Below are 26,703 nucleotides of genomic sequence, written 5' to 3'. Positions count from 1 at the left end.
ATACTTCATCTTTTTAGAGTGATAGAATTTTTGGAGCCTCATTTGAAAAAAATTTAATTGACTGACTACAACAAGCCAAATAGTAAATAAATCAAATAAATTCCAATACTCCAGACATTAAGTCAGGTATAACCTTTTCCAATTTGTATCAGCAAATCCTCTGAATTCAGATAGGTCCAGTTCAAACTTATATTTACATAAAATATGGGATACTGATAAGTATCAAAATGATTTCTTGCAACCATTTATTTCAAAAATCCCATAAAGTTTCTAAGTCAGTTCTAAGATGTTGCATGCTTCCTTCTGCACTCTCCTACAAAGACATGGTATGTCTTTTACAAAATCAAGTATAACTATTCATTTTTCACAGTGCATAGAACTGGAAAAACTAAATTACTGCTTTGATTTTTAATTAAAAGCTGAACAGCTAGTACAATACCTCTGTTCTCTCACAATTCAGCTATTCACTAGATTTCCTACCCAATGGAATTACATTCAATTTACACTATTGTGCTCAATTTCCTTTTGAAAAGTTGCTTCAAGGGCCTTCCTACATCAGCCTCTCATTTCTCTGGAAGCAACACACCATTTAACTATGTATGCAACTAGCAAAACTTTAGAGCCACTTGCTCTGTTCCACATCAGTGATTTAACAGGAACACAAAAAAAGTCAGCTTGGAATAAAAAGGCAATTTTTTTTTTTTCAAAGTTAGCTTTATATGACATACAGCTAGGACCATCTATTAACCAATGATTTCAGCTGGTGTGCTAAACTGTTGAACAGATGTCCACCAACCCCTTAAGTAGTCAATTTAAACCCACATGCCAAATCAAACAGTACTCATGTTTGGCAACTGTATCAATACCATTACAATAACAATTCCCCCTATGTATTCAATACATACACACACAGCCGTTCTAACTTGGACACTGATAAAAGCTCATGGTTTTTGCATGTTCCAAATTTTCAAGCATTCAAAAAGTGTTTGAACAAACATATAGGGCTAAAATCATCAAGTTCCCTTAAGTACAAAAGAAATCCTCTTTGATCCAAGTTGTCCTTGACTTACACTGAGAAAGTAACTCTGTGTGCTATTTCATTCTTACCCTCTTCCTCAATAAAGAAGAAAAGAGAAAATTAGTACGCACAGAGGACAGCACAAACTATTAATCTGATTCCACACAACTATTATTAAAATTCCTAACTCTTGATGTGGGTATATTCCACAGCAACTACAGCCATTGTTGTCCAAGTCCTCCAACACTTCAGTCCATTGCTCCTACTTAACTGCTGTGTGATGCTCTCCTAGAACTCCAAGTTGACCCAGGCTAGAATTGAATTCATCCTACAACAAGCTGCCAAAAACTGTCCAGGTGTTGCTAAACCCAAAAATCTAAGCTTCATCAAAGCACGTGTGATAATAAATCAGCTGAGAAGAGAGAACCCACTGTGAGTGATCTAAAAAAAAACATAGCCTTTTCCCTGCCAGCGAATCCTCCCTTTGGGCTCAGCAGGTTTGTCAGTCTGTAGACTAATTTAGCTGCTTCTCTTCCTTATGGAGTACAGAGTCTCCGGGGCTTTTCTCTTCACTGCTCCTTGTCACTTCATGGGAGCTGTGACTTTCTGCAGCACTTGCCAGGTGCCCTGTTGTCTCTGGGAACTCCTCTCCAGAACCAGACTCATGTGCCCCAAGGGGAGGAGTTGCCTCCCGTCTCCCACTTGGTACCTCTGATCCACACACTCTTGACAAGGATTGCAGGCATACACTAAAATGAAATGGAAAGAAACCACTCTTTGAAGGGCAGGTCAGTATTATCACAGGGGTCATTCTGCCTCAAGGAAAGGCAACCCAAAAGGCACCTGTCCACAGCCACCCTGCCCGTCCTGCCAGTTCCATCGTTAAAGCTAAACTACAGGAATTTAAACACTATCTCTGATACTACAACAAAATCCACACAGTGGGGAATGAAACGGACCACTACACAAAAAACTGATAGGATGTTCTATCCCCTGGATTTCCTAGGTCCTTTTTAAAGGGCATAGCTGAGTTTTCAACCTTATGATAATGAGAAGAGCCCACAACATGAAGAATACAATGCTAGAGAGTTCTGTGCTTGGAGTTCAACTCAGTGTATTGGTGATGGCACCAAAATATTTCTGAGTACAGCCTGAAACCATAAATAATAAATAGTTAAAATATCAGTAAGTTAAAGACCAAACTTTTCTAATATGGCTTATTATAACAAGAAAAATGACAAACTGAATCTATTCCTGTCACAAGCCTAAAAAATGGCTCTTTTCTAAAACACTACCACAGGAAGTTACTGAGTTTTGAACATTATGAAAAAAATCAAGAAGTACAAATCAAAGAGAAGCTGCCTATTAAAGATATTTCCTGAGAAGGAAGAAGCTTCTACAATGCCAATAAGTGACCATTTAAAGGGTTTTGGGAGCTTATCTCTGGACCCTTAGATCAATATCAAACTTCAGGAAAAAAACAGTAAGAAAAGGAGACTGTTCCAGATGAAACAGCCAACAACACATCAGAATGCCAAGCTAGGAAGCAAGAGCATTTCTAAATTTCCTGTCCAAAATTACCTGCTGCACCTGTCACAGGTCATTAAATTTCATCTAGGAAGGATTTCCGCCTTTGAAAAGCTATAGCAAAAATTTACATTTTCAATTTCAATGTCTCAATGGATGGCTACAATGTTTTTCCAAATGGTAGTTTGTCCAAAAGATGAATCATCTTCATTGTCAAAAACATATGCCTCGCCTCCAAAGTCAGTTATTCAGCATCTGTTTTAGTGATTGATACTTGTTATGTGTCTCCCTCCAAATGAACACAAGCATTACTACCTGCTGGTTTCCTATGTAGTAAAGGCATTTGTAATTGCTCTTTCTGAAAAGCATTAAGTCTCTAATTGCCAATCTTCTACACATTTTTATGGCTCTTTTGTACAGTCATACAACTGCATGTTCTCAAGAACTTTGTAAGCAGGCATCATGGTCATGGCTGTATTTTAAAATCAAACTTCATTAAGGCAGAGCCAAAGCAAAAATCACCTACTCCATTTCCATTTCACCTCGTTTTCTCTACCATCCTTCACCATCTCTCACTAGCACAGAACAACAATGCACCTCCAGCTGAGACTCACAGGTGTCACAGAGGGCAGTATCCCTACAGATTCATTATTTCAGATATCAGTGACTGACAAGACCTCAAAACTGTAATTCGGATAGAGACACCAACGTACCCAGACACATCAGAGTAGCTCACATTCATTTTTATGGGCCTGAAAAAGCCCCAGATCATCTGGAGGACACTAAACAAAACAACTGCTCACAAACACAGGTTAAGAAATAGCTGGCCTGAGGCTTCTGGAGCAGAAACAGTTATCTTCTGAATGTCATCACAGTGAGGAGTACCATCTGCTGTAGCTCACCTGTTTCATTTAACACCTCTTACATAAGGTTGACAGAAACAGAAATTGTATTTTGAGAGAAACAAGCTGTGCATTAAATATAATTCCAATTCCTTGGCTTCCAACATTGTCAAATATGCCATAATATACTGTCAGACACAAAGTGGCTGTAGTAGAAAATCTTCGTTCCATTATACCAGAAAACCACTTCCACTTCTCTGGTTAGAAAACAAGAGGAACACTTTGGAATAAATACTTCTTTTTTTTGTTGTTGTTTTTTTTTTGTTTTTTTGGCAGAACACTAAGATCTTGCAACTAAACAGCACGAAACATGCCACCTAGGAGGCTTCAAATAAAAGTTTTCTTAATGGAAGCAGCTGCCAGTGTTCATTCACCGGGATGATGCTGGACCCTATTAAACTTCATTCAAGCGCATCACAGAAGATCATGTATCTTTTACCAAAACAAAACCACACATCTGCAACCTTCAGGATGCAACTTAGCAGCAGGGATAGTACTAATCCTAGTCAGTCACGGAAGTGCATTAAGCCTGAAGCTCCTTTGCTTCACCTCTCCCTCTGCTATACCCAGTTTTTTCTCAGAACATCCTGAAAGAGATAAAAGCTACTAGGTTTGGAAGCACAATGTTTCTCAGACTTTAAAATCTCAGAAGATTATTTCCATGATTGTTATTAAATCAATTATTGAATAATTGATAATAATTGAATCAATTATTACAATATCAATTATTATCAATTACTACAAGGCTCTTAGAATAAACTTTGAGTCACATGGAGCTGTTCTGCTTTGTATTGACACCCTGTAGATTTTCAGCTCCAACTTGGCCCCTAGCAACTCTAACCACACAAGAAGACTTTTTGACTAAACCTTTAACCTGTAAAGAAATTCAAGAAGAGAAACTGGATTAGCAGCCTGTTTTGTTTTTTTTTATTACCACCTCTGGAATGTCATGTTTCTTAATACATGGAGATTTTATGATGCTGAGTACACAGCCTTGAGAAAGAAAGGAACTGTTTTACATGTGTCCTCTTAACTGCGTCTGATAGGAGTATTTCCCAATACAGCAGCGTTGGGTTTCTAAGTGAATGCTGGGCAGGCCCTTTTTGTACACTTAAGTTCCTGACAATCCATGTCTACAAAATTTTTAAAATAAGGTACTCTTGAAATTATAATTCTGCCTTCTCTTTACTACAATAAAAAGAAAAAGCTCATCCTTTATTTCTATAAGTTTGATTATCTCCAGCAGCAAAACAAAATTTTAACTGTGAAAGGGAAGACAAGAAGTTTGGGAGACTCAGGTGTCAAATTTAAGTGACCTTAACTACTGCAGTTACAGCAACACTTATTTAGCAATTACTCTGATAGGACAAGATCAGTAAAATAAACAGATTTGTTCATGTTCCTGCTATCATTCCTACATGACGAGAGAGCTATGATAAGGAGCAGAAATAAAGCACTAAGTGGTGTCTCCTCTAGGTGTGGCCAAACCCCAGAAAATCCATCAGCAATACAACATAGATACCAAGTTAGCACAGTTTTTTGGAAGACACATATTTTTTCAGCTTCTCCTGATTCTTCTTTATACACTTGGAAGGAAAACAAAACAAGCTACCTTTTTTTAATGCCATCCTTACCAAAATGGTTTCAGGCGTCACTTGGGTGGGTGATGAGGGTCCATGCTGTGCAGTAGCAGTCTCCTGTTACCTTGTCTTGTGAAAGTCTACACCTTTGTGTCCTGGGTTGAGGTATATTCTATTACCATCCTCATGAGCTGTGGAAATCAGGTGGGGCAGTGTTTTCCTTGCCTCCTCCCCCCAGACTATCTTGCTGTTAATGGCCCATCATTGTCCTGCTGCATGACTCAGAGAGAACTCCCTCCAGACTATCTTCTGTTAATGAGCCTAATCAATACTTGGCCTCATGACTCATTACCCTATTGTGAGATGCTCCACCCAGAGGGAGGAACCAAGCATCCCATCGTGGATATAATCTGGGACTCTGAACACCAGAGACACTCTTTCCCCTGGATTTCCAGAGGAGAGGAGCTACACAGCCACCACTGGACTTTCTGAGGAAGAGCAGGCCCCTTCTACTACAGGATCACCACTTCAGAGGACTACTACCACCACCCTCCCTAACAGGGACTCAGGTTGTATCTTGACTCTGTCCGTGTTTTCTTTTACTTTCTTTGCCTTTCCTTTAATTTCCATTAAGTTGTTATCCTGACTTGGTGCCTCCCACTGGTTTGTTTTCAAACTAGCACACTTTGCTACCCAGGACACATTTGAACTCTGTCAGAGATTAACTTTTTTTTCCATAGAAATAGACAGAAAGGTGCATTCCTGTTAAGAAAAAGTCTGGATAAAGCACTATTGCCCTTTTCTGCTACACGTCAGTATGTTTTGCCACACGTTTTATTGCACCAGCAGGATGAGCGTCCCTCTTCCACAAGAGACAAGGGATGACCAATCACCCACTCTTTGTAAGCAAGGCAGCTTTTTAAAGTTTCAGAAAAGAAATTTGTCAAAAGACATCTTATTCCTCCTTCATAACCTTCCAGGAGGATTCACAATGAAGACTGGCTTTAAAAATTGGCACTTTACCATGAAAAAAACCTCACAGAACTTGCAGGAAAAGCAGCTTGGGGCCATCACATTCAGAATGCAGACACACAGTTACATCCAGGAAAAATGCCATCCATACCGAGACACCACAGAAGAAAACTAAGGAGTATTTCCAAACAATGTTCATGCTTCTTGCTTGAGTCAGATCTAACATCTGAAACAACAGACACATCTGCAGAAAGCATTGGGTACAAACAAAAGCAAAATGAAACAGTTATTTTCATAATCCTTAGCTAATTTTTGGCTACTTGGCAGATGTTAGTAGCCAGTATTCCATGAATTTATAAAAACAAGGAAGTATTGGTAAACCAAAGCTCTCTAAACAATGGTATGGCAATGCCATGTGCACTAGCACACTGCATGCCTTATGCCACTCTACTGCTTTATCGGGTAATAAAATGTTGCGTCAACTGCTTGATTAAAAAACGTATCACAATATTAGCACAAAGTCAGTCAAAGTCTGGAGCATCAATCTACCAAAAGGTATAATTATGAAAATGCAGTAGGAATGTTCCATATTCCTCTCTCCTTACATTGGGTTTGTTACCTCTTCAAAAATCAGAGAGAAATTCTAAAGAGACTTGTAAATCAAGCAGAAATTACATATACCATCATCCATCTGTTGCTCTAGCTCTTGCTTAAAATTTAATAGTATAACTATGTCTTTCGTTCACATACAGAGATTTTGCCAAGGGTCACCCTAAACTGGATGGATAAATTTTAGCTAAAGCATCACTCTGAACATTTTAGATTTCTACTTCTTAAATTTTAAGAGAGATCACAATATTTTGCATATAAAACTCTAATATATTCATTATTTCTACAGTCTGAGGGATCTGACATCCATGTTGCAAGCACTCTACTGTTTGTTCCACAATTTATTTCCCATAAATCAATCAGAAATTTACAGAGTAGATAATCTCCCACCACAGGCACACCAGATCTACCACAAAATGTATTTCATACGCACATTTTCTTTCTGATCTCCCCAAAAAGGATTGCTTGTTTAGGTACTTCAAAATTTCTAATGTGTCCATGTGTTCAACATATTTCTGATGTTAACAACAAACAAGGCCCCAGTAAATGAGTTCCTGATTTGGGGGACGCAGTTTTTAGCATTATTTCAATTAAATCCCACCAGCACATTCAATCACTAACCAGATGTTCTGACAAACTGTACAGGCAACACCTTACACTGTGTCTGGCACTATGTTCAACTGGCCCTTTGAGGCTAAAAGACACAAACCACTGCTCTCCAAAGCTGGCTGATCATAACTACTTGAGAAGGGAAAAATCCCTTCTGTATGAAAATACCCTAGTCTTACACAGGATTTTACAGACCATGATTACAAAAGCATATAAATACCTTGCAACAGTGTTTTAGTTGCTCTCATAACATCAAGATATAGAGCAAGAAAAGAAGCAGGAATGCATTTGCAAATTCAGAATAAGATCTAAAAAAATCCCTACTTCCTAGGACCATAGAAGTACATAACTCCTAAACTCTAAACCTAACTCTAAAAAATAGAGCAAAGAATTAGAAGCAGGTTCCCACTCTGTACTGGCTAAGAACCATATTCTGTTTCATTGAATTGAAACTGTAAGGAGAGTTCATTCCACAAGAATACAAGACACCTCCCTGGCTGGAAGTTGAAATGAGGTTCCTGCTTCACTTGAATACTTTATTAAGCCTGCTAAGCTGAAACATTCTTAGGAAAACTGCATAGAGTGCACATGTGTATCAAGATATGAATATGACTGTCATGAAATTTTTTTTTCTAATGTTGGATAATAAAACTTTTATTACAATAAAGATGAAAACTTTGCATTCATAATTACTGTGTCAATACATTCATGTAAAACAGAACTCCAGCTTTGTGATTAACAAATCAATTCAAGCATCACAGATGATAATTGGTAGACACAGCAAGTTTCAGACACGCTAAAAGTACTTATTGTCAAGATGCTGCTGCTTAGAGAATACAACCTCACAAAACCTATTTGTGAAGTCTATTTTGAATAATACATTATTTGGTTGTAGAGAGAACAGTTCTCAAAACCTAACCTTTTAAACAGAAGTAAGTACAGCATTTAACAAGCAGCTCAAAGACTAGAACTGCCTGTATTCACAGAGCAACAGATAATGTGTGCTAATGACTGAGTCTCACAAGCCTATCTCCTAGGAGAAAAATCCACATTTTACAATGGTTTAGGACTTTGTTGCTTATGTAGATGCTTTATCATTATTGGACTTTCCATATAAAAATTCTGTCATTCATCTTCTCAAACTCCAGCATCAAACAAAAGCAGCTGTTCAAAGTTCAGATCTCTTCAAGAAACAGATCTGAAACTTGCAGGGGTAAACTCAGTATTTGGATATTTCCCAGGAAGTCTTTCCTCCAGCAGTACTCCAGACAGCATTCTTCTTTTACCAGATCAACAGTAAATATGACAACATAAGCTCTCCAAGAGCTATGAATGTTGCATGTCAAATTAGACAAGTGTCTTCTCCAACCACTGTCCTATATGAATCTACCTTCATTCCACTATAGATTTTCCCCTCAAATCTCACCTCCACAACTCCCTGACCATTCCTTTGGGAGCAACACATGGTTCTCTGTCCCAGGTAGCTGTCAATTTGCTCCACAGAAAAATGAAGGGCCAATATTTTAACAACTGCTCAGCTGAAATGTATTTTTAATCCTATACTCATAGCAGCATGAGCAGCAGTTAAATAGAAATAAATTTTTAGATATTAGAGAAATGTACTATATTTGAGGATGAAAATATATGTCCTTACTGAATGTGTTTTCTTCAAGATATTTCTGAACTTAGAGATCATCATGTAATACTAGAAAAATATTAGAATTACTACATGTTGTGATCCACAAAAAAATACAAAACCCCACACACTAAAGAACTAAAATCAAATCACTTGCTGCTTGTCAGGCATAACCTGCCAAGCTATTAGCTCTCATTTTGAAGGCTTGAATTTGCTCAATGGCTGACCTGCACATTGCGGAGCCTTAGCATGAGAAATGGCTTTCAGGCTCAGCTGCCTTCTAAGTGCCATCCATCATCAGGAAAAAGAGATTATTCCCTTTACAGTCAGCTACTTTGCCAAATTCTTCTGGCTCTGTGCCATCAGTCACACCCACGGCACCCTGGGGAAAAGCAAACCCTAGCTCTGTATCACTCTGCTCTTGCTGAACTGCAGAATGAAAAGCAATTAGCATTCGATGCCATTTATGAGGAAACTGAGGCGGAAAGACAACTCTATCGTTCACCAGCCTCCCGCTCCCTGCACCAGCCAGCAGTTCACAGGGGGCACACAAAGACAGGCTGGGAATTTAAACCAGGATGGGAGCAGAGCTGGGAATATCCCATGGCTTGCATAACAGAACCATAGGCAAACCCACACACAGCAGGCAGCCCTTTGGAAGCCCTTCTAAAAATATATGTACACACACATTTGTCACTGATGCAAAACACCATAAGGGTTATTACTTGCTGAACCAGAAGATGGTCCAGGATTTTTTGCTTTCCAGTAAGGCTTCCTCCCCACACTTTGTTTATACTCCAGGATTATAAACAAAATTCCCTTTCAAATCAAAACATCCGCTCTTTCATTCACAGTACAATGAATGCATTGCAGAACAGATTTCTCTGCAACAGTAAAACAAACCCAAAATGCCTCCAAAGGTGGCCTTTGCCTTGCCCTAAAGGCTCTGCAAAAGGGTGTGTCACGTTAAGCCTTCACCCACGTTGTCCTGTGATCACAATTCACTGCAGAGTACAAAACCACCAACACAGCAGGATTTTGCACCACAGTCAACAGGCATTAAAACACAGATGCATCCCAATGGTTCTAATTCCTTCCCCTCCAAAAAAAGGAAAAAGGTCAGGATTACCAGCCTATTGTTCAAATCCAGACCAGAAAATTGGACTTTTGGTATAGCCTTTGCCTTTTCTAACCGGACAATGAAGCTAAGGAGGAAGATTACAGTCACCACTTCTCTGTTCAGAGTCTGTGTACAAAACAGTGCAGTCACCTTCTGAGGAAAGGCACAGCCAACTGGGCTCCATTCTTCTCTCCTTCCCTTTAAATTCCAACTTAATTCTTGTAGCCACCAGCATGCAAAGGGTTTCACAGTAAGTTAGGGATGACTAGATCTCTTTGGGTCCCTTTGCAGTTTCACTGCAATCTGAGTAACACACACCATTAACCTGCTTAGTGAAAACCCAGCAAGAGAAATTTGAAAATATTATCCAGAAACTGAACAAATTTTCAAAATGGTCTATCACTGGAAATACAAATCTGAACTTGCGTTCCTCCTTTTAAAAATATATGCCCAAACCCCATTCCACAGACGTTATCAAACTTAAAATGCTATTACTCTTTACTGCCACATTTAAACCTACTGTGCCAGCAGAAAACAGAGAAGTCACATGTTCAAAGGATTCTTGAGACCTTCACACAACACGCTTTGAAACCTAAAGCTGCCGCTAAAAATACAATGTCCTATACTTCACAGTCAAATAGCAAAAAGAAACTAAAGCAGCATTGTGGGTTTGGGTTTCTTGAGGGAGGAAGGGATGACAATCCCTCCTAATACCCAAAGCAAGGTGTTTTCAGCACCAAATTTCTAATCTGAAAGGCAGTGGGCAAGAAGTCAGCTGGTATACATCCTAGCATGGCCCTGCTCACTGATAAATGAGAGGAAACACCCCATGCTCCACCAGCCCTACACCAGCTGCAGCAAGAGCCACTGCCAAGGCTGGGCTTGCACATGCTGGAGGCAGCTCAAGGCACTGAAGAACTCCCGTGCAGCTGCTCTGAGAGAACTTTTCCCCAAGGAGCAGGTGCAAACAGCACCAAAAAGCTGCAGCCAGAGCAAACAGGCAGCATTGGATTGGCCCTTTCTCACAAGAGTCCCCAGATTTGACCCCAAACCTTCACCTTGTCTACACCTAAGGCCATTTTGTGACCAATACTGTCCTCTTTTCCACTGCACAAAGGATGGTAGCACCAGACCACTATACCCTGGATTCCTTCATTCCCATCCTTTCTTAAAATGAATAGTTCAGCAGCTCCCACACAAAGTGAACCTCTCCTTGCCCAGTGCCTTCCTGACACCTGTGTGGCTACACCAGCAGTGGTCTTGTGTGTTTCCTCCTTTAACCATGGTGAAAGATTGATCAGAACACCACTAAGTGCTTTCCCCTCCCCACAACAGGTGGAGGTCAAGTGCATCTTGTGAATCTTGACTCAAATCAGAGTGGGGAAAATGACTCAATCTCTTCCTTAATCCCAAACAGCTTCCCTGGTAGCTGTGCTGCAGTTATTTGCAGGCAATTCCTAGGTAGTAAAGAGGAAGCAAACAAGCTCAGGGGAAGCAAAAGGCTGGAAACCTCAAATGTAATAAAGGAGGGGATGTTGTCTTATCTGCCTAGTTGTTGCTAAGTAGGAACCAAAGTTCAATCCAGCTAGTTTTGACTTTTTTTTTCTGCCAAAAAGAGCTATTTACAGAAAACTAGCTGCCTTTGATGAAAAATTGCAAGAAGAAAGTTATGTTAAATTAACAAGTTATAGCACAGAGACTGCATTAACATTTTTGACAAATACCCCTAGAACTCAAACTCTTCCCCAAACTGAGCAGACTCTATGTTAATTTAATTCCTTCCAAATAATTAAATTCCACTTTAAGTGGGGCTAATCTATGCTGTTTCAGTCTAATTACTATCTTGGTTCTAAGAGTTGGTGGCTTTTTTTCCCCAAAAGAGATTAAAATAGAATTCATTCTTTAACATTTTGAGTCTCCAGTTGTCTGTCAGGTCTACTCAATGAAGCCTTGTAGCACAGTAATGTGGACACAGCAGAAAATTCAAGGCTAAGTCAGTCTTGCTCGTCCTGCATTTATTCTGCATTTTGTGTGTTATGCTAATTGAGGCTGTTAGCTAATGACTTCAGTGCCCTGTTAGTAATTTGTGGTTTTCCTTTGTTAAAATTAAACTAAATTAGCTCCAAATCAGAAGGAAGGACATACATATGGTGACAGTGAAAGAAACATTTAGGTTCTAAACACAGGTTTATCAACACTCATCCTCCCTGTGTCAAGGAATACTGCCTAGTCCAGACTTTTGTACAATTAAAAAAAATTATCAGGAGCCAGCATTCCTTAAGCTAATCAGAGGTTTACCACCTTGTCCTTAAAGATGTTTTAGTACACCTGGATGTCCCAAAGGATGAATATAACTCATGCAAAACTACATCTGTTACAGTGAAGGCTTCTCTTATGGTAAGAACATCTTCCCATAAGATGTGTGGAGTGAAGACTTCCTTCCTTTTTCATTCCATACAGGCTCCACTGTTTTTCCCCTCACCTTAGATAAATGCAAGCACCACTTTCTAAAAGGAAAAATATAAAATCACCGAGCTTGCCTTTTTATAAACTTAAGAAACATATTTTTTTCCTTTCCAATTTCAACATAATAAGCATCCAGTATTACTGTGTACATTAATAGAAAAGACAGAAGGGAAGTGGGGAAGACAGCAAAGTCTTGCATTAATCCCACAGGTGGGGCTAAAGAGGCCAAGACAGAGCTCCAGACTAATGCCACTTATACAATATTAGCCTACCCCTATGGAACCATAAGATCACATCAGCACACCAGGCTTTGTTCAAGAAATAAATAAATAAACCAACAATTCACAAGGCAGTTTTTCATTAGATATTTGGCATGCTAGTAAGAGTAATCAGGAAATATAGATATAAACAACAGCTTTCTATTCATTCCCTCCCTTCTGTCCCAATAAACAAGACACTGGAAGACTGCTCACTGTAGCTACATGTACCTAACAGTTTTCACAATGCAAGTACTAAAATTTGAGGCTTTATTCTTAGGCAGAAAAGCAAAAGCCAGAAAAAAAGGCAAGCAAGTGAAGCTCATACAGACTCTTACACAAAGAGTGACTGTCCCATGTGACAAGTACCAGCAGAAAGGGCCCATTTATATTTCTCTGTCTCCAACAATCACAGCTGAAATGTATCTTTAGGAGCCTGATCTGAAGTTCAGAAGACTTTCAGTATATTGCTGATTCTGCAGAACTCGTGTTTCTGTGTTCCTTCTCACATCTCCCAATTTATGCCACAGACAAAATTAATCTGATGCATGGGAACACCAGGGTGAGGGCTGAAGACACATCAAATGCTGCCTTGAAAAACCACCTCTTTACACACAAGATTTATCTATGTTATAAACAAGTCCAAAAGAAAGGAAAAAAAGACCACTAAAACCCCAAATAAATCCAAAACAACTCACAAAATCCCAGCAACCTGTTTATATAAGATTTGCATTAAATTAAGAGGCCAAAGCTCAGTTTGTGGCATAGTATCAAGCCATCTAGCTATTTCTGATTTATTTCTCAGAAATATTTTAATCAAGAAACTTCAGCATCAGCTATGATGCTTTACATGTGCCAGAACATCATCACTTGTTGCACAGTGTAACTCCCTACTCAGACTCTGAGAGCACAGCCCATGCTGTTTAATACTGCTCATGACAGAGTATGAGAGTACATCATCCTCTCACCCCACATTCCTTTATCACGTGCCTTGGATCAAAAATTCAATTATATTCTTCTAACATAAACTATACACATTAAAATTCTGCGTCCTCCTGGGAGAAAATAATTTAAAAGTTTGTAAGGAAGTCAGGTAATAAAAATATCACATTTTATGGTAACTTTTGCTATGACTTCATCAGGGACAAATCCGTAGCTAGCTACTCGTGTATCTTCAGCACATAAACTTGTTTGCCAAGTTCTAGAAGGGATTTCCCCTTCCCAACTCCCCAGAACAGAGCATGTAATTTAAACCAGTAACCCAAATCCTACAGCAAATCTTAAACACAGACTCCTACTAATTTCAAAATCCATCTGACCAGGCCAGTGATACTGGCTCCTTATACCAGAATGCAATGACTTGAATGGAAATGAAACCCACAGAGCAAATTCAACAGAAAGTCACAAGTGTAACTTTTTAAGCACTACACTTCCCTAAGAAACTGACCCAGTAAAAAAGCAGATTTCTGTTCTCTCTCAAAGCAGTGATGACAACCTCACTCTGAACAAACACCCAAAGCACTGACAAATACATCTGCACATTCTGTGATCTAACCCAGTCGAGCACTGAAATGAAAGTAAAGCAACAGATAAAATAATCAGCCTGTGAAAGTGAGATAAATAATGGCCAAGAAAAGGCACATCGAGGAACCATGAATTAGTAATAAAAATTGACATAGGTCTGAAGATATGTGCTGGTTAGAAAGATCTTAACCACTCTGGTCTAAATAAAGATTAGCTTTCACTATTCCACAATTATTATGGTTTCGTGTGCCCTGCAGTGACAACAGAAGTTTTCAGATAGCAAAAGGACTAAAGGTGAACTAAAGGTGTTCATATGTTTTCCCCTGTGTAAAAACAGCGCACTAAAACCTCCTGTAATATTTCTGATCCCACAACAAATACAAATTAACTCTATTTACATCAGATCACCAATATAAGGGATTAGCTGTTCGTGTTAGTAAGCACATTTATATGATGAAATGTAGATACCCAGTAAACCAAAAGAGGTTATTACTGAACCTGATCTAGTGGTTCCCTCCTCTCCATGTGTCTTGCATCTCCCCTCAAAGGTATCGGTCAAAAAGTTCAGAAACCACAATCATTGGATCAAACTCTTTGTAACTCATAAAATGACTTAAATATTCAATCCATACTTGTATACATTGCTAATACGTCGGACAGCAGCTTTATCTGGCCTAATACTTTGTCAGACATGAACCAAGAGATGATTTGGGGTACAGACAAAACCTTTTTAACACCCAGAGGAAAAATTTGCCAGTTCCAAGGACTAATTAACTCCCAAGGGTTGAGCAAATGTAAGAATTTTGGGGAGATGTGTTCTCTCGGACACAAATCCACTACAACTGTCCCAAGAATTTCCAAGGCTCCTATGAGATCTTATTACAAATCACTTAAGTGCCTTCTTTGGGCACTTTTCCCATGTCTAGTACAGAGGCTTTGCGTATGTTTAGTGTCTGCACAAAGTGATGAATAATCTCCTTAAATGCACTAAATCATTTTCCCCAAATATTACAGATTAAAATACAAGTTTTCATAAGCAGAGGCATTTCCTCTGAAATTATCAAATGTGGAGAAATAAAACAGAAAAGACAAATTCCAGTGGCCTGAAGAGGTGCAGGTTAAAAAAATAAAAAACAACCTATCAACATCCACAGAGAAATTAAAAGCTTTCCAATGCAAAAAGTGATGTGTTCACCACAGCACTGTGGGCACAGAAAAGCTCAGCAGTCCTTGCCCTACAGGCTTATGCACCTGGGATAAGGTCCACAGGTCATTTTTCACACTTGTCACAGGAATTTGTATTCTGCCACCTGAACTCAACATCCAAGAGAGGCCCTTGATCTTTTTCACAACTAGGAAAAATCAGTATTTCTGGGATCCAGCCAGTGAAGTCATGCAAAGACATAATAGTGACAGTTAATTACTTGCTAATCATGCTTTGGTTTCAGGATGAATGCCACCAGAAACACTTCATTTATTCTTTTCATTGATATTAGACATTCATTGTTGCAATTACAAAAATTTAATAGAAACAATTCCAGAAGACTGTCTCTAACTGACAAATAGTTGAAAAAAAGCTCAATTTTGGGTCTGCAGCTTGAAGAGATCGTTCCACAAACCCCATGCTGTTCAGAGCTGACGCACAACTGAGAAAGAAGTACAGAATTTGAGAGAAGCCATATGGCAAAAGTTAAATATTTTGGTGTCAAAATACCCATCATAGCTTAATTCAAACTTATACCGTTCTTCACACTTTTGAGACATTAGGTCCAGAGACTGGTTATAACTGTACAACTTTCCCCCCAATTTTTATGGACAAGGGTCAATGAATTATTTTAATTTGACAATAGTGTGATGTTTCAAAGTTGCCTTTCACCACAGAGCTCTCTGTAGTTTCAGAACAAAGAGACTGCATATTTCCTTTATACATGTACTTAGGCAATCAGAAAACATTCCAAATTATCCCAGACTGAATAAGACAAGTTTTATGTAAACATCAGCATAATTTTATTTCCAGGCTCACTTATGCTTAAAGAGTTCTAAAACGTGAATATGCTCAATATAAAATGTTAAACATTTACATCCCAGCTGACAACGACCTTGTGTTAAATTATTAAGGAACAACAGAATAGCTGATGTTTCCAGGAGCACGGGTTAGCACTGGCTATGCTACCAAACACATGTAAAGGGATCATTACTGGGCCATAACTAATGATCACTGCCATACACTGTGCCTCCACAACACTGCCAGTCATCAATACCTATTAGCAGGAAGCTGCAATATAAACATTTATAAAGCAGACACAATACACCAGCTAAACCACTAATGCATGTAATTGCTAACAAAGAGCCATATGCTGAAAATTCATCTCTCTTTACATTTAACTTTTACAACCTAGGCAAATCAGACAACTGTCTAGCCCACAGTCTTCCAAAACTGCTTACTGAATAGAAAACTGCAATCAGCTGCCAGTTCAATTGTTTTTATAACATTCTGTATAAAAAAAATGAGGTCTATTGCCCTGACTTGTGAAAGAGCTCCAATAAATGCCCATTATAAGAACAATTAGGGGATCAAATCTGACAGCACAGGTTTCTTATAAGATATTAGCTCAATGACTTTTTTATAAGCGAATTAGTCATGGACACTGAACAAGAAACAGACGATCCAAAAACAATGATTCTGCAAAAGTGTGTGTTGTCAAACCCCATAAGGGCAATAAGCCTAGCTTTCCAATAGGAATTCTATCTGTGACTGTCAACTCCTTCAACTATATTATAACAACCTAAATTATGAACAGGAACACATGCAGTATTCCAAGAATGATCAGCTCCTGCAAAGTTCTTACAAATCCTGGATTTACCAATATTCCCTTTGGCAGAAGCTACGCTGTTAATCAAATATAAGAAAAATCTGCAGGGATTACACAACAGGAAGACAGAAGGAATTCCCCCATAAGACAGTGAACTTGCCTCTTCGTAAAGGAGCAGAGGACATAGCAGGAAGTGAGTGCTTCAGTTGAAAATTCCTGTCACGAAAAGGCAACCCTGGCCACCAGTACAGTCCAGGAGAAGAAAAGGACTTTGAGTTTCTGAAAACTCTGAAGTCCTCTGCTGTAAAATGGCAAAATGTTGTCTATATGTTCATAATTGGGATTCCTTTATGTGTAGCAATAATGACAGTATAAGATTGTGCAATGACACTTTTTCTGTAGGCTATTGCCTTGTTTAGTACACGAAACAAGTGCAAACCACCAAATGAGCATCTTGTCTGATGGCCCTTTGCAAAGCCTGATGCTTTATTTACCACAAACTCCTTAAAGTGCAGCCTGAAGCCAGAGGACACTCACCAAAGACAGCTTTCTGGCAGTTCTCACCAGAGCACTTTATGGTCCACAAACTTGAATGTATTTCAAAAATAGTGTTGTTCTCATTTTACATTTAGTCAGTGTGGCTACTCAACAGAACTGGGGGTCTCAATCTGGAATGATCATCAAGCATTTTGCTGTCTCCTCCAGTGGGAGGCTTATACTCAGCTACACTCAAACTGATTTGCTGCAGGTGCAGTAAAACCTGGCAGAAACAACAGAAACAACCTGCCAAGGAAACATGTGCAAGCCCTCAGGTGTTATTTCCTAAAGAGCTATAAAATGTGGAGTATTTTATGATCAAAGCAGGCTGCCCTTGATTTCAGGTATGAGAGTCAGCACTTGCTCAAATCACAGCCAAGAGCTAGAGGCAGGTATTCCTAACATCAGCAAAAAGCTTCCTACAGCACCTTGACCACTATCAAATAGGAAAAATGGAGTGGAGATGGGAATCCCATTCCCCAGAATGTTAAGCTCCATTTCAGGCTCTGGAGAGAGCAATAAGTTTACAAGGATGGGGCTAAGATTTGAGGAGGAAGTTCTGTCTTCCCATCATATGCAAGATAAACCCTTTGTGTTTATACATGGGAGAACACTGACTTACACACGTACACAGACCTTGGAAAAAAAATTCCACCGCACAGAGAAGCCACATCAAATCCTTAGGCTACACCTCACACAAGGGCAGTCCAAAGCAAACCAGGCAAGGCAGACAGAAGTTTTGTATCGACCCACAGCTTTCCTCAGCCTAGCATACAGGCCTAACCCTTTTTCCTCATTAAAATTACAACCTAGCTAATATAAAAATTAACCTAAAGGCCTCTCTCAACATTCTTCTCCAAATAACACATGACTAAATTACTCCTGATATCTTATGGCACATCAAATATGTTATGACACAAGTGCTAAAAAATCTAATAAAACTCTAGCAATAATATCTGTCAAGAAGCTACAAAAAGATTCTGACCACGCTCACATACTAACGACTGATGTAGAGACAGCCAGACATTGCACCAAGAAATACAGAACTGTAAATGGAATAAGCAGAGAGTCAGCAATGTAGGGGCACAGCATAGAAACTGGATATTTTTGTGGGTTGCCTTTCAACACCCCGTTCGGGGTTGATGCCATGAAACCCAGATGACCTCTGAAACTTCACACTGTTTATGGCACTCCTGAATTGCCTTAAGAGTGTACTAAAGCATGCTAACATGACTCTGGAGCTACACACACAGCATTTCTGGAATGGAGCTGCTCCTGGTTTGCTTAAACCAGAAGCTGATGTGTTCAGTTCTGTCTGCACTCTGGTGTGCAAGTTCATAACCTCAAGCATGGGACTGGACATTTTTTCTTCATTTGGAAGACTCTTCATAGATTCATAAAAGTTGTCATTATTTTATTTATTTTCCCCCACTTCTTTAGTCCTATTTAGCCATTGGTATCAATGTGATACTGCTGCATTGAGTGTCAGGGTTCAACAAACAGAACTAAACATAAGGACTTTAAAAAAAAGCCTCACATGCACTATTGAAAAATCTTGCAGTGACTTACTAATTTCAGCAGAAGACTTCTGTATAGTGTATATTCTCCAGCAACCAATTCAAGAAATAATAATAAAAAAAATTACATTAGCTTTGCTGCTTCACAAATGAAAATCTTCATTAGACACACCCCACACACAGCCAGCCACCTTTACAAAACTACCAGCTACTCAGATTTATCTTAATGAAAGCAGCTCCCTAAACAAATCACAATCACCTCAAGAACTGTTAGGCTGTTTGTTATCGTGGCTGGACCTAGTGACATACTTGCTAGGTAGCATGGAAAAATACTTCTGTTACACCTGGATTATACAGAATAGGACTGCACATTCTGGATTTATAAAAACCAAGTCTTCCTTTTGGGGACTGAATTCTCTTTACTGAAGATTAAAAATATGACAAGTAAAACAGACTACTTCTTATAACTAACAATTTTTTTTTTTTTTAAAGTAACCAGGAGCTAGGTGATCAAGTATTCACACAGTATCAAGTAGAAATATTGAAATATAAGTAAGAATAGACATCTTACATAAAGGTTTTGATAGTAATACACAATTCAGCTAGGAACACTGGTAAGTTATCTAGAGCCCAAACACAAATTGTGCATTCACGTAGGATATAATATGCAGAGAGGCTTAAGAATATTTTCTGTTTTCAAACAATAAATACAAATTCAAGCTGTGTCAACAGTATGACTAATGGACTAAACAGATGTAGATGCACAAAGCTTAAAGGCAAAACCTTTACTTCTCTGCCACAAATGTCCCAGTCTGCATCATCAAAACATCTAATTTGTTCACTTGTGCAGTTTGAGCCAGGGGCTGTCTTTAAATACTTGTTTCACCACAAGGAATTCTTCCATCATATTCTTTACATTTTCAGTCCAGAGCTCTGTACAATCCCATATATTCTTCTTTTACAGATATGACCATATTCAGTGTGCATTTTAGGACTGGAAAAGAAGCAGGTCACTGATGATACTATTATTTCAAAGTCTAGGACATCAGGATTAATGTATTCCATTCACTCATAGTGCATATAAAACAAACCAAACAAAAAAACCACAAAACAGCCCAGCAGCCAAAAACCTCCCCCCCAACTATGATTATTGCTATGACAGAAGTGACACCACAAAGCATTTTTTTTAGTTGAATGGTTGTTTCCTCCTTCTACTTGAAAAATGAAGAAAAACATACTTTAAGCACATAACCTAATAGTTACCATAAATCTGCAAAAAGACTTGCTGAAACTTGAGATATCATCACTTCACATCTTAGAGTCCTACTTGGTCTTCAGATCAGTGTTGTATTTCAGCTAAAATTATACGTAGCATTTTCTTCAGGACATTTGTATTTCTCATCACAGAAGAGAACAATAATAGGAAAAGCCTCCTTTGTAAAACATATTAAGTATCAAATTAATCACAAGTGGCTAAAAATGTCCCGTCCATGACATCACCGTAATGCAGCAGATGAAAGGAAAACAGTTTTGAACAGGACTCATCTTTCCATCCAGAGGAGAACACCAGATCATATTTAAACCCAGGATGTTTTGGTACATCTTTATCACCTATCTTCTACGTCAGATCATAAATGGAAACCTGAGTATGTGGAGAAACCCCATGTGGTCAGAGGAAAAGAATATTTATGAAACACAGTAGACATGGAAATTGCATCCTCAGTGTTTGAGTCAGACCTGTTCCATGTTTTCTCCTGAGCAATCACAGATGGGGATCAGGCACAAATATAATATATATATTCCTTCAGACTTCCAATTCTTGCTTTCATCAAATATCACTAACTTCTGAAAATGAACTGGGAGATGCAGATGGACACACACATTCAGTTTCAATGCAAGAAGGAAAACAAAAGAGTGACATTGAGCTGTAGAAATCAGCAAATGAGATTGTAAGAAGCAATGACCAAATCCTGCATTTGCCAGGTGAAAAAATGTGGCAGAGAAATAGAGGTATAAAGGGAATAATGGACAATATAAAAAGGGAAAAAATCAGCAGCTGAAACAGGTAACTGAAAAAGCACATGAAAGCAAAATTTAATGTTTTAAAATTTTCTCCAATTAACATGAATGATTAAAAAAAACCAAAAAACCCCTGCAAACATGGACAAAATTAACAAACATCAAACAAAAAGCAACATAATTACTGTACAGAAAAGGTACCAATCAAACAAGCACAGCTGATGAAGCAACCCAGTGAACTACAAGATCCGAAAATTCTTTCATGTAATAATAGTAACCTTCAAAGCCCCTAGATGGACACTATTACATAGCTGCTTGCAAGGGGAGAACAGACAGAGGCAGCACACAAGATTTTCTCCTTTAATTTTTGGTTCATTTGAGAGCGCACCAAAGCATGTCAGGCCATAAAAATCCCCAAAAAAACCTGGCAAGTCTGAATCTTGTGCAGATAGAGGAAGAGGTCATTTAGAACATTGCTGAACCAAGAATATTGGAAATGACATCTGAACACAACCAAACTATGCAAGCTTTAAAGCTATCCAGACTTCCAGAGGAATATTTGTAAGAGTAAAAATTGACTGCAGATCCTGGGAGCATATGGAATGCATAGAGGCCACTTACAGCAAACTGAGAATTCTATAGAAAAAGCGGTACGCTACTTGATTGATAGCCCACTCCCAAAAAAACTGGAACACTGAAGAAGGCAAAACAAGGAAATTTCTATCTACTGTACAATATTGGTTGTGACATGCCAATTCTGCTGAAGCACAACTGAATAAAAAACTCTGCCTACTGAAACAACAGACTGAAGAGGGCTAAAACAAAAGTTTCAAGAAAACAGAATGTGATAAAATGTGATAAAAATAGGAGATAAATAATAGAGATGACTGAACTCCATGAGTATGATAGAGAATTCACATTAAAATTCACAATGTTGTGCACCTATAAGGCCACTCCAAAACAAAGTGCTGGAAAGGTTGCATCCATTATGACAGGGCTTAATGGAAAAATTTCCATGACCAAGAAAAAAAAATCTTTCCATCAGAGGTTTTATTGCAGGTAACCATCACCAAAAATACAGGGACACTGATGTCAATCTCTCTTTTCTAACAATTCAACAGATTTTGTGAAATGCATGAAAATTTTATTGGAGGACTCCAGCAAGTTCCAAAATCACTGCCAGGCAGAGAGGCAAAAGGAAAAATGGGACTACTCTGCTGCAGCCCAATTCCACTAGAGACCAGCTGGAAAAAAACAGTTGAAATGGTCTGCCTTCTTTTTAAAGATCAGTCCCTTGAGCACCTGAATCCTTCTCTGTTCAAGCACCAGCAGCACCATTAACTGTAGAAAGATCTGCCAAAAGGCAATTAAGTTCTGGCATGTTGTTCCATGCTATAATAAACCTTAAAGAAGTAGAGATTCAAAGGCAAAATTCTATCTTTAGCAATAGCATCTTTTAAATGGGGGTGAGCAAGGGACAACTGGACAAGACAGAGCCACCACATTGTTTGCTGCAACTTCTTTTTCTTTTCTGTTATTAATTAATAGATAAGCTGAGCTCTGGTGGATTCAAAAGTCAATATATTCCTCATTTTAAAGGGAGGTGGTTTTTTTGTTTGTTTTGTTTTCTTCTGATAGAGCTCAGCAGGAAAACAAAACAAACCTTCCTAATACACACACATAGGAACCTGAATTAATGACAAAGCTAAATAAACTGGATATAGTAACAAAAAGCTTTCTGGTTTTCTGCACTACAGCACTGTTCATCCTCACTTACTAAAGTGGGGTGCCTTAAAGAGCATAAAAGTACAACAGTGAAGGCCAGATAGAGACTTTGTTCACGTGGATAAATCTGTTCTGTTCGGGTCAGCCATGAACTACACTGCAAGCACTGAGGAAACCTGAGTACGATGAACCAATGCCTGGTTTTTATAGCTACTTGGAAAAGGAACCATATTGCACCTGGCTCTGTTGCTCCACAGTCAGACTGAGCATGTATAAACGGACTTATTCCTCCCACTTCCCAGTTCTTGGTCATACTTGATCCAGTTCCCAATGCCATACCAAAAATACCTATGCCAGTACCCAGAGAAAGGTGCATTAGGCAGGAAAAGGGTGGCAACATATAGAGAAATGCTCCAACCACTTCATTTCTCTCCAAATGGGCATCGTTTCTCTCTAAATGACTTCAAAAACTACAGGGTGAACACCCTGACTCCCTGAGAAATCAAACAGACATGAGCAGGGTTCCTACATCCATACAAAACAGAACTAATAACCATTTAATTGCAGTCATTCACAATGCAATTTTTCACATTTCAGCCCTCGCACTACCCAGTACTTTGCCATGTATACCTACAAGTTTTCCTAATATCAACATGCCAGGGCAGGCTCAAATAAATGACACATTTCCAAGTAAGTGACAAGATAGGAGTGATCAGAAAACACTCTCCCCACCCTTCACCCTTCCACACTGTCAGAGGCTCAGAGTAGAGTTAGTAAGTTGCTTTCTCCAGACATGCTACAAATGTATTTGAGCTGCAACATCTCTTGAAAGATCTTACCTTGTAAAATGTTCCCAGGTATATTGTGAAATACAAATTTCAAGATATGTCAAGATTCCACCAAGTTTGTCAGTTAAGAAGAAATACACTTGATTCTACCTTAGACAAACACTGCCTGGGACTTATATTTGTATCACGTTTTCCAAAAAGCAGCTGAAATAATATACAACTGAATAGTGCTGTCTGGGGGGAAAAGAAGTATTTAGACCATAAACAAACAAGATCAAATTACCCAGAAGTACACATGCCTTGCAGCAAAAAAAAAAAAGAAGCACCACAGCAAATAACAAACATAAATATTCTTCAAAAGCATCTGGCAAAATTCACCATAATGAATTCAAAATATTCAAGCAATTATTTCCAGCCAACCGCTTCTTTCAGAACTGAGATCCTTAGCATTTTATTATGTTCTTTACTGTCAAGGCATATTTCTTCAATACTTTGACTTTTTTTCCCCCTGCCATTTGGCTAAGCAACTAAGTAACTTATTCAGTAAAGTAACTTCCAGACGACCTAGCAAATGGAATTGATTTGGATTAAATAGCAACAGATTATTTCAGTGGTTAAGTAGTCATGGGTATGCCAGCAACACATCTCGAATATATTCCACTAATCCTACTAAGTATGCTTTTACTTACCTTTCACTAAACATCTATTTTATGGTCCATTTCTTCATACCTTATAATCACGGCTCAATTACAGTGTCAAAAAACTTGAAATCCCAAACTGAAAAGCACATAGAGTCACAACACAGATCATTTTCTGAGTAAGAAGTACCTAAGGGACTGCTGTGGAATCATTAGTGTTTACAACTATAAGCATATTTACTGCTTTCCATCTTTTACATGACAGATTTGTTACAGTTGAAAGCTTTCCCTTCAGGCCCTTTTAAAGAAGCACATATATCCCACAGATATGCCATAACCCATAAACTCATCTCAGAGCTGAAAGGATTTAAACTCATCTAAACCAAAAGTCTTTTCCATTCCTCACCTTTTGCTTGCTCAGATTTTGTTTATTTTTCTGACTCATTAGTAAAAGATTTCCTAGATCCTAATCAAGCCTAACAATGCTTCAGAGGAAACACAACTCCAAAATGGGAAGGGGGAGAAAGTCTTATTTAGGAATATTTCATAAGCCATTAAACTATAAAAACTCAGGATATCCTCCAGGAACGGTAAGAAAATGCTACATAATAAAGTACAATATCCTTAAGTCATCAAAACATGACTTGGCTCTGAATTCTGGTTGTCAAGGTCTTCGGTGATGACTGCTCATTCTTATATTGCACTTCTGTTTGAAGTATCCCAGATTCTTCCAGAAGTGGAGCTTGAAATGAATTTAAGATTCAAGCCAAAAGTATCACAGATGAGGAAATCCTGAAACATATCAGCAGATCAGTGGTCAGCAAAGATACCTGGATACACAAAGTATATGAAACACACAGAGTCTCCCCAAAAAGTCTCTGCTGTCAAGAGAGCCTCCAGAGGAAGCAGCTTTCTACTCCATTTTAAATGATCACCTTGGTCAACATCAGACTACACTTGATGCACTTCCTCAAAAGCCTCATCTATGAGCACTTGAAAATTATTCACTTTACCCACACAATATCACCTCTCATCTGTATTAGTTCTACATCATTTTCTTGTCTGGCTTCAAACAAAATACTCAAACAAATGATGTTGCGTCTATTCTTAGAGTGACTACATTTCTTTCTATCTTTGGAGATTTAAAAGTAAAGACTATGTCATTGCTTTATTTATGAAATCTGAGAATTTAAAAGAAAAAACACACTAGTATGAGAATAAAATTCAGGTAAAGATATTTTGTAAATGCATTCTAGTTCAATGAAATTACACTTGCTCTTAAGATATCCTTTATCCTATTAGGTTCAGCCTTGGGAAAAACAAAACTTTGACTGCAAACTGTTCACTAAAGCATGTCAGTCTTTTCTGAACCTGAGGCTAGATTTAGAATTCATGGTGCAAATTGTACATTTTGAAGACTAAGAAGATTGAAGGCTATCAGATACACTGGGAACAAGTTAAGTATGTGTATTAGTGTGTACATGCTATTCTTGCCATCTAATAATAAATGCCCATGTAGAATAGTCTTATTTCTCAATTATCTATTTTAATTAGATAGCTACATGAAACATGGTGCCATGACATCATATTATTGCTAACTAGTCACACCCTCTCCTTCTCCTCCTCAGAAAACCCAACACAGAAGGAAAAATCTAAGCAGAGTGACAATTTTACATCTGCTGTGGATAATTACCAGCATTTCCACTTCTGTGCAAGACTGGAGAATAAACACAATACAGAACACAGGGCATTAAAGCAGTTCCTCAAAAGTACAGCACACTATCCTCACCTACTGTGGCACAGAAATCCTCCTTCCTTGCAGCAGCACCGTCACTTGTGCAGTTAAATCATTTTTGCATTGCCAATCAGTACCAAAGCCAAGCAAACACCTGCTTGTTTCTAAGAGAAATAATCAACAGTGCTGTCAACTGCACTTCAGTTTCCTGACAGATCACTGCAACACCCATTCAGGCTCTGCTTGCTCTGAGCTTTACACACTGGCAGATTTGCAGCATCCGTAGCCACCAGCTGTCTCATGCCATCCCAGTCAAAACCAGTAAAAAAAGAGCCACATAGCTGTACTGAGAGCTGGGGGTATTACCAATGCAAGCACATCATTCAGTGCTGCATGGCTGAAATGCTAGCTAATGATTTGGATTCAGGAATTACTCTTCATATCAGAGAAAATTACTAATACAAAACCAGACTAGCAGCTTAATAGCTACATTCAATATCCTCAGCCATAAAACACAGGGATTGGAACTAAGACCTCTGGGAGATGTACTTAATTCTGAGAGAGAAAACAATAAATAGCTCATATGCTCTTCTAGGTTATCACATTTGCTGTTAATGACAGTGCTGGTGACAAACATATGGGATTGCCAGTCAGTACAGCCAGGTTAAAGCACAGCTTGCAGATTCTGCTGTCTTTAAGGGCAGAAGAAAA

The 26,703-nt window shown here is 38.6% G+C and overlaps 1 protein-coding gene across 6 annotated transcripts in view; it reads right to left on the bottom strand.

Annotated features, from left to right (window-relative positions):
* The window catches only part of GULP1 (GULP PTB domain containing engulfment adaptor 1), a 176,932-nt gene that overhangs the window by 121,426 nt on the left and 28,803 nt on the right, over positions 1 to 26,703 (bottom strand). The window contains exon 1 of one of the 6 annotated variants that reach the window (XM_069021934.1): positions 5,082 to 5,141. The exons of 4 other annotated variants lie outside the window; for them this stretch is intronic. The gene's annotated coding sequence lies outside the window, so the exon portion shown is untranslated. Of the gene's footprint in view, positions 1 to 5,081; positions 5,142 to 26,703 lie in introns of those variants that run through there. One more of the 6 variants, XM_069021936.1, reaches the window with a different exon arrangement.

The sequence above is a fragment of the Aphelocoma coerulescens genome, chromosome 7 (genome assembly GCF_041296385.1).
Source record: "Aphelocoma coerulescens isolate FSJ_1873_10779 chromosome 7, UR_Acoe_1.0, whole genome shotgun sequence".
In the NCBI taxonomy this organism is placed as follows: domain Eukaryota; kingdom Metazoa; phylum Chordata; class Aves; order Passeriformes; family Corvidae; genus Aphelocoma; species Aphelocoma coerulescens.
The sequence above is the reverse complement of the archived record's forward strand: the minus strand, read 5'-3'. Positions and strand labels throughout refer to the sequence as shown.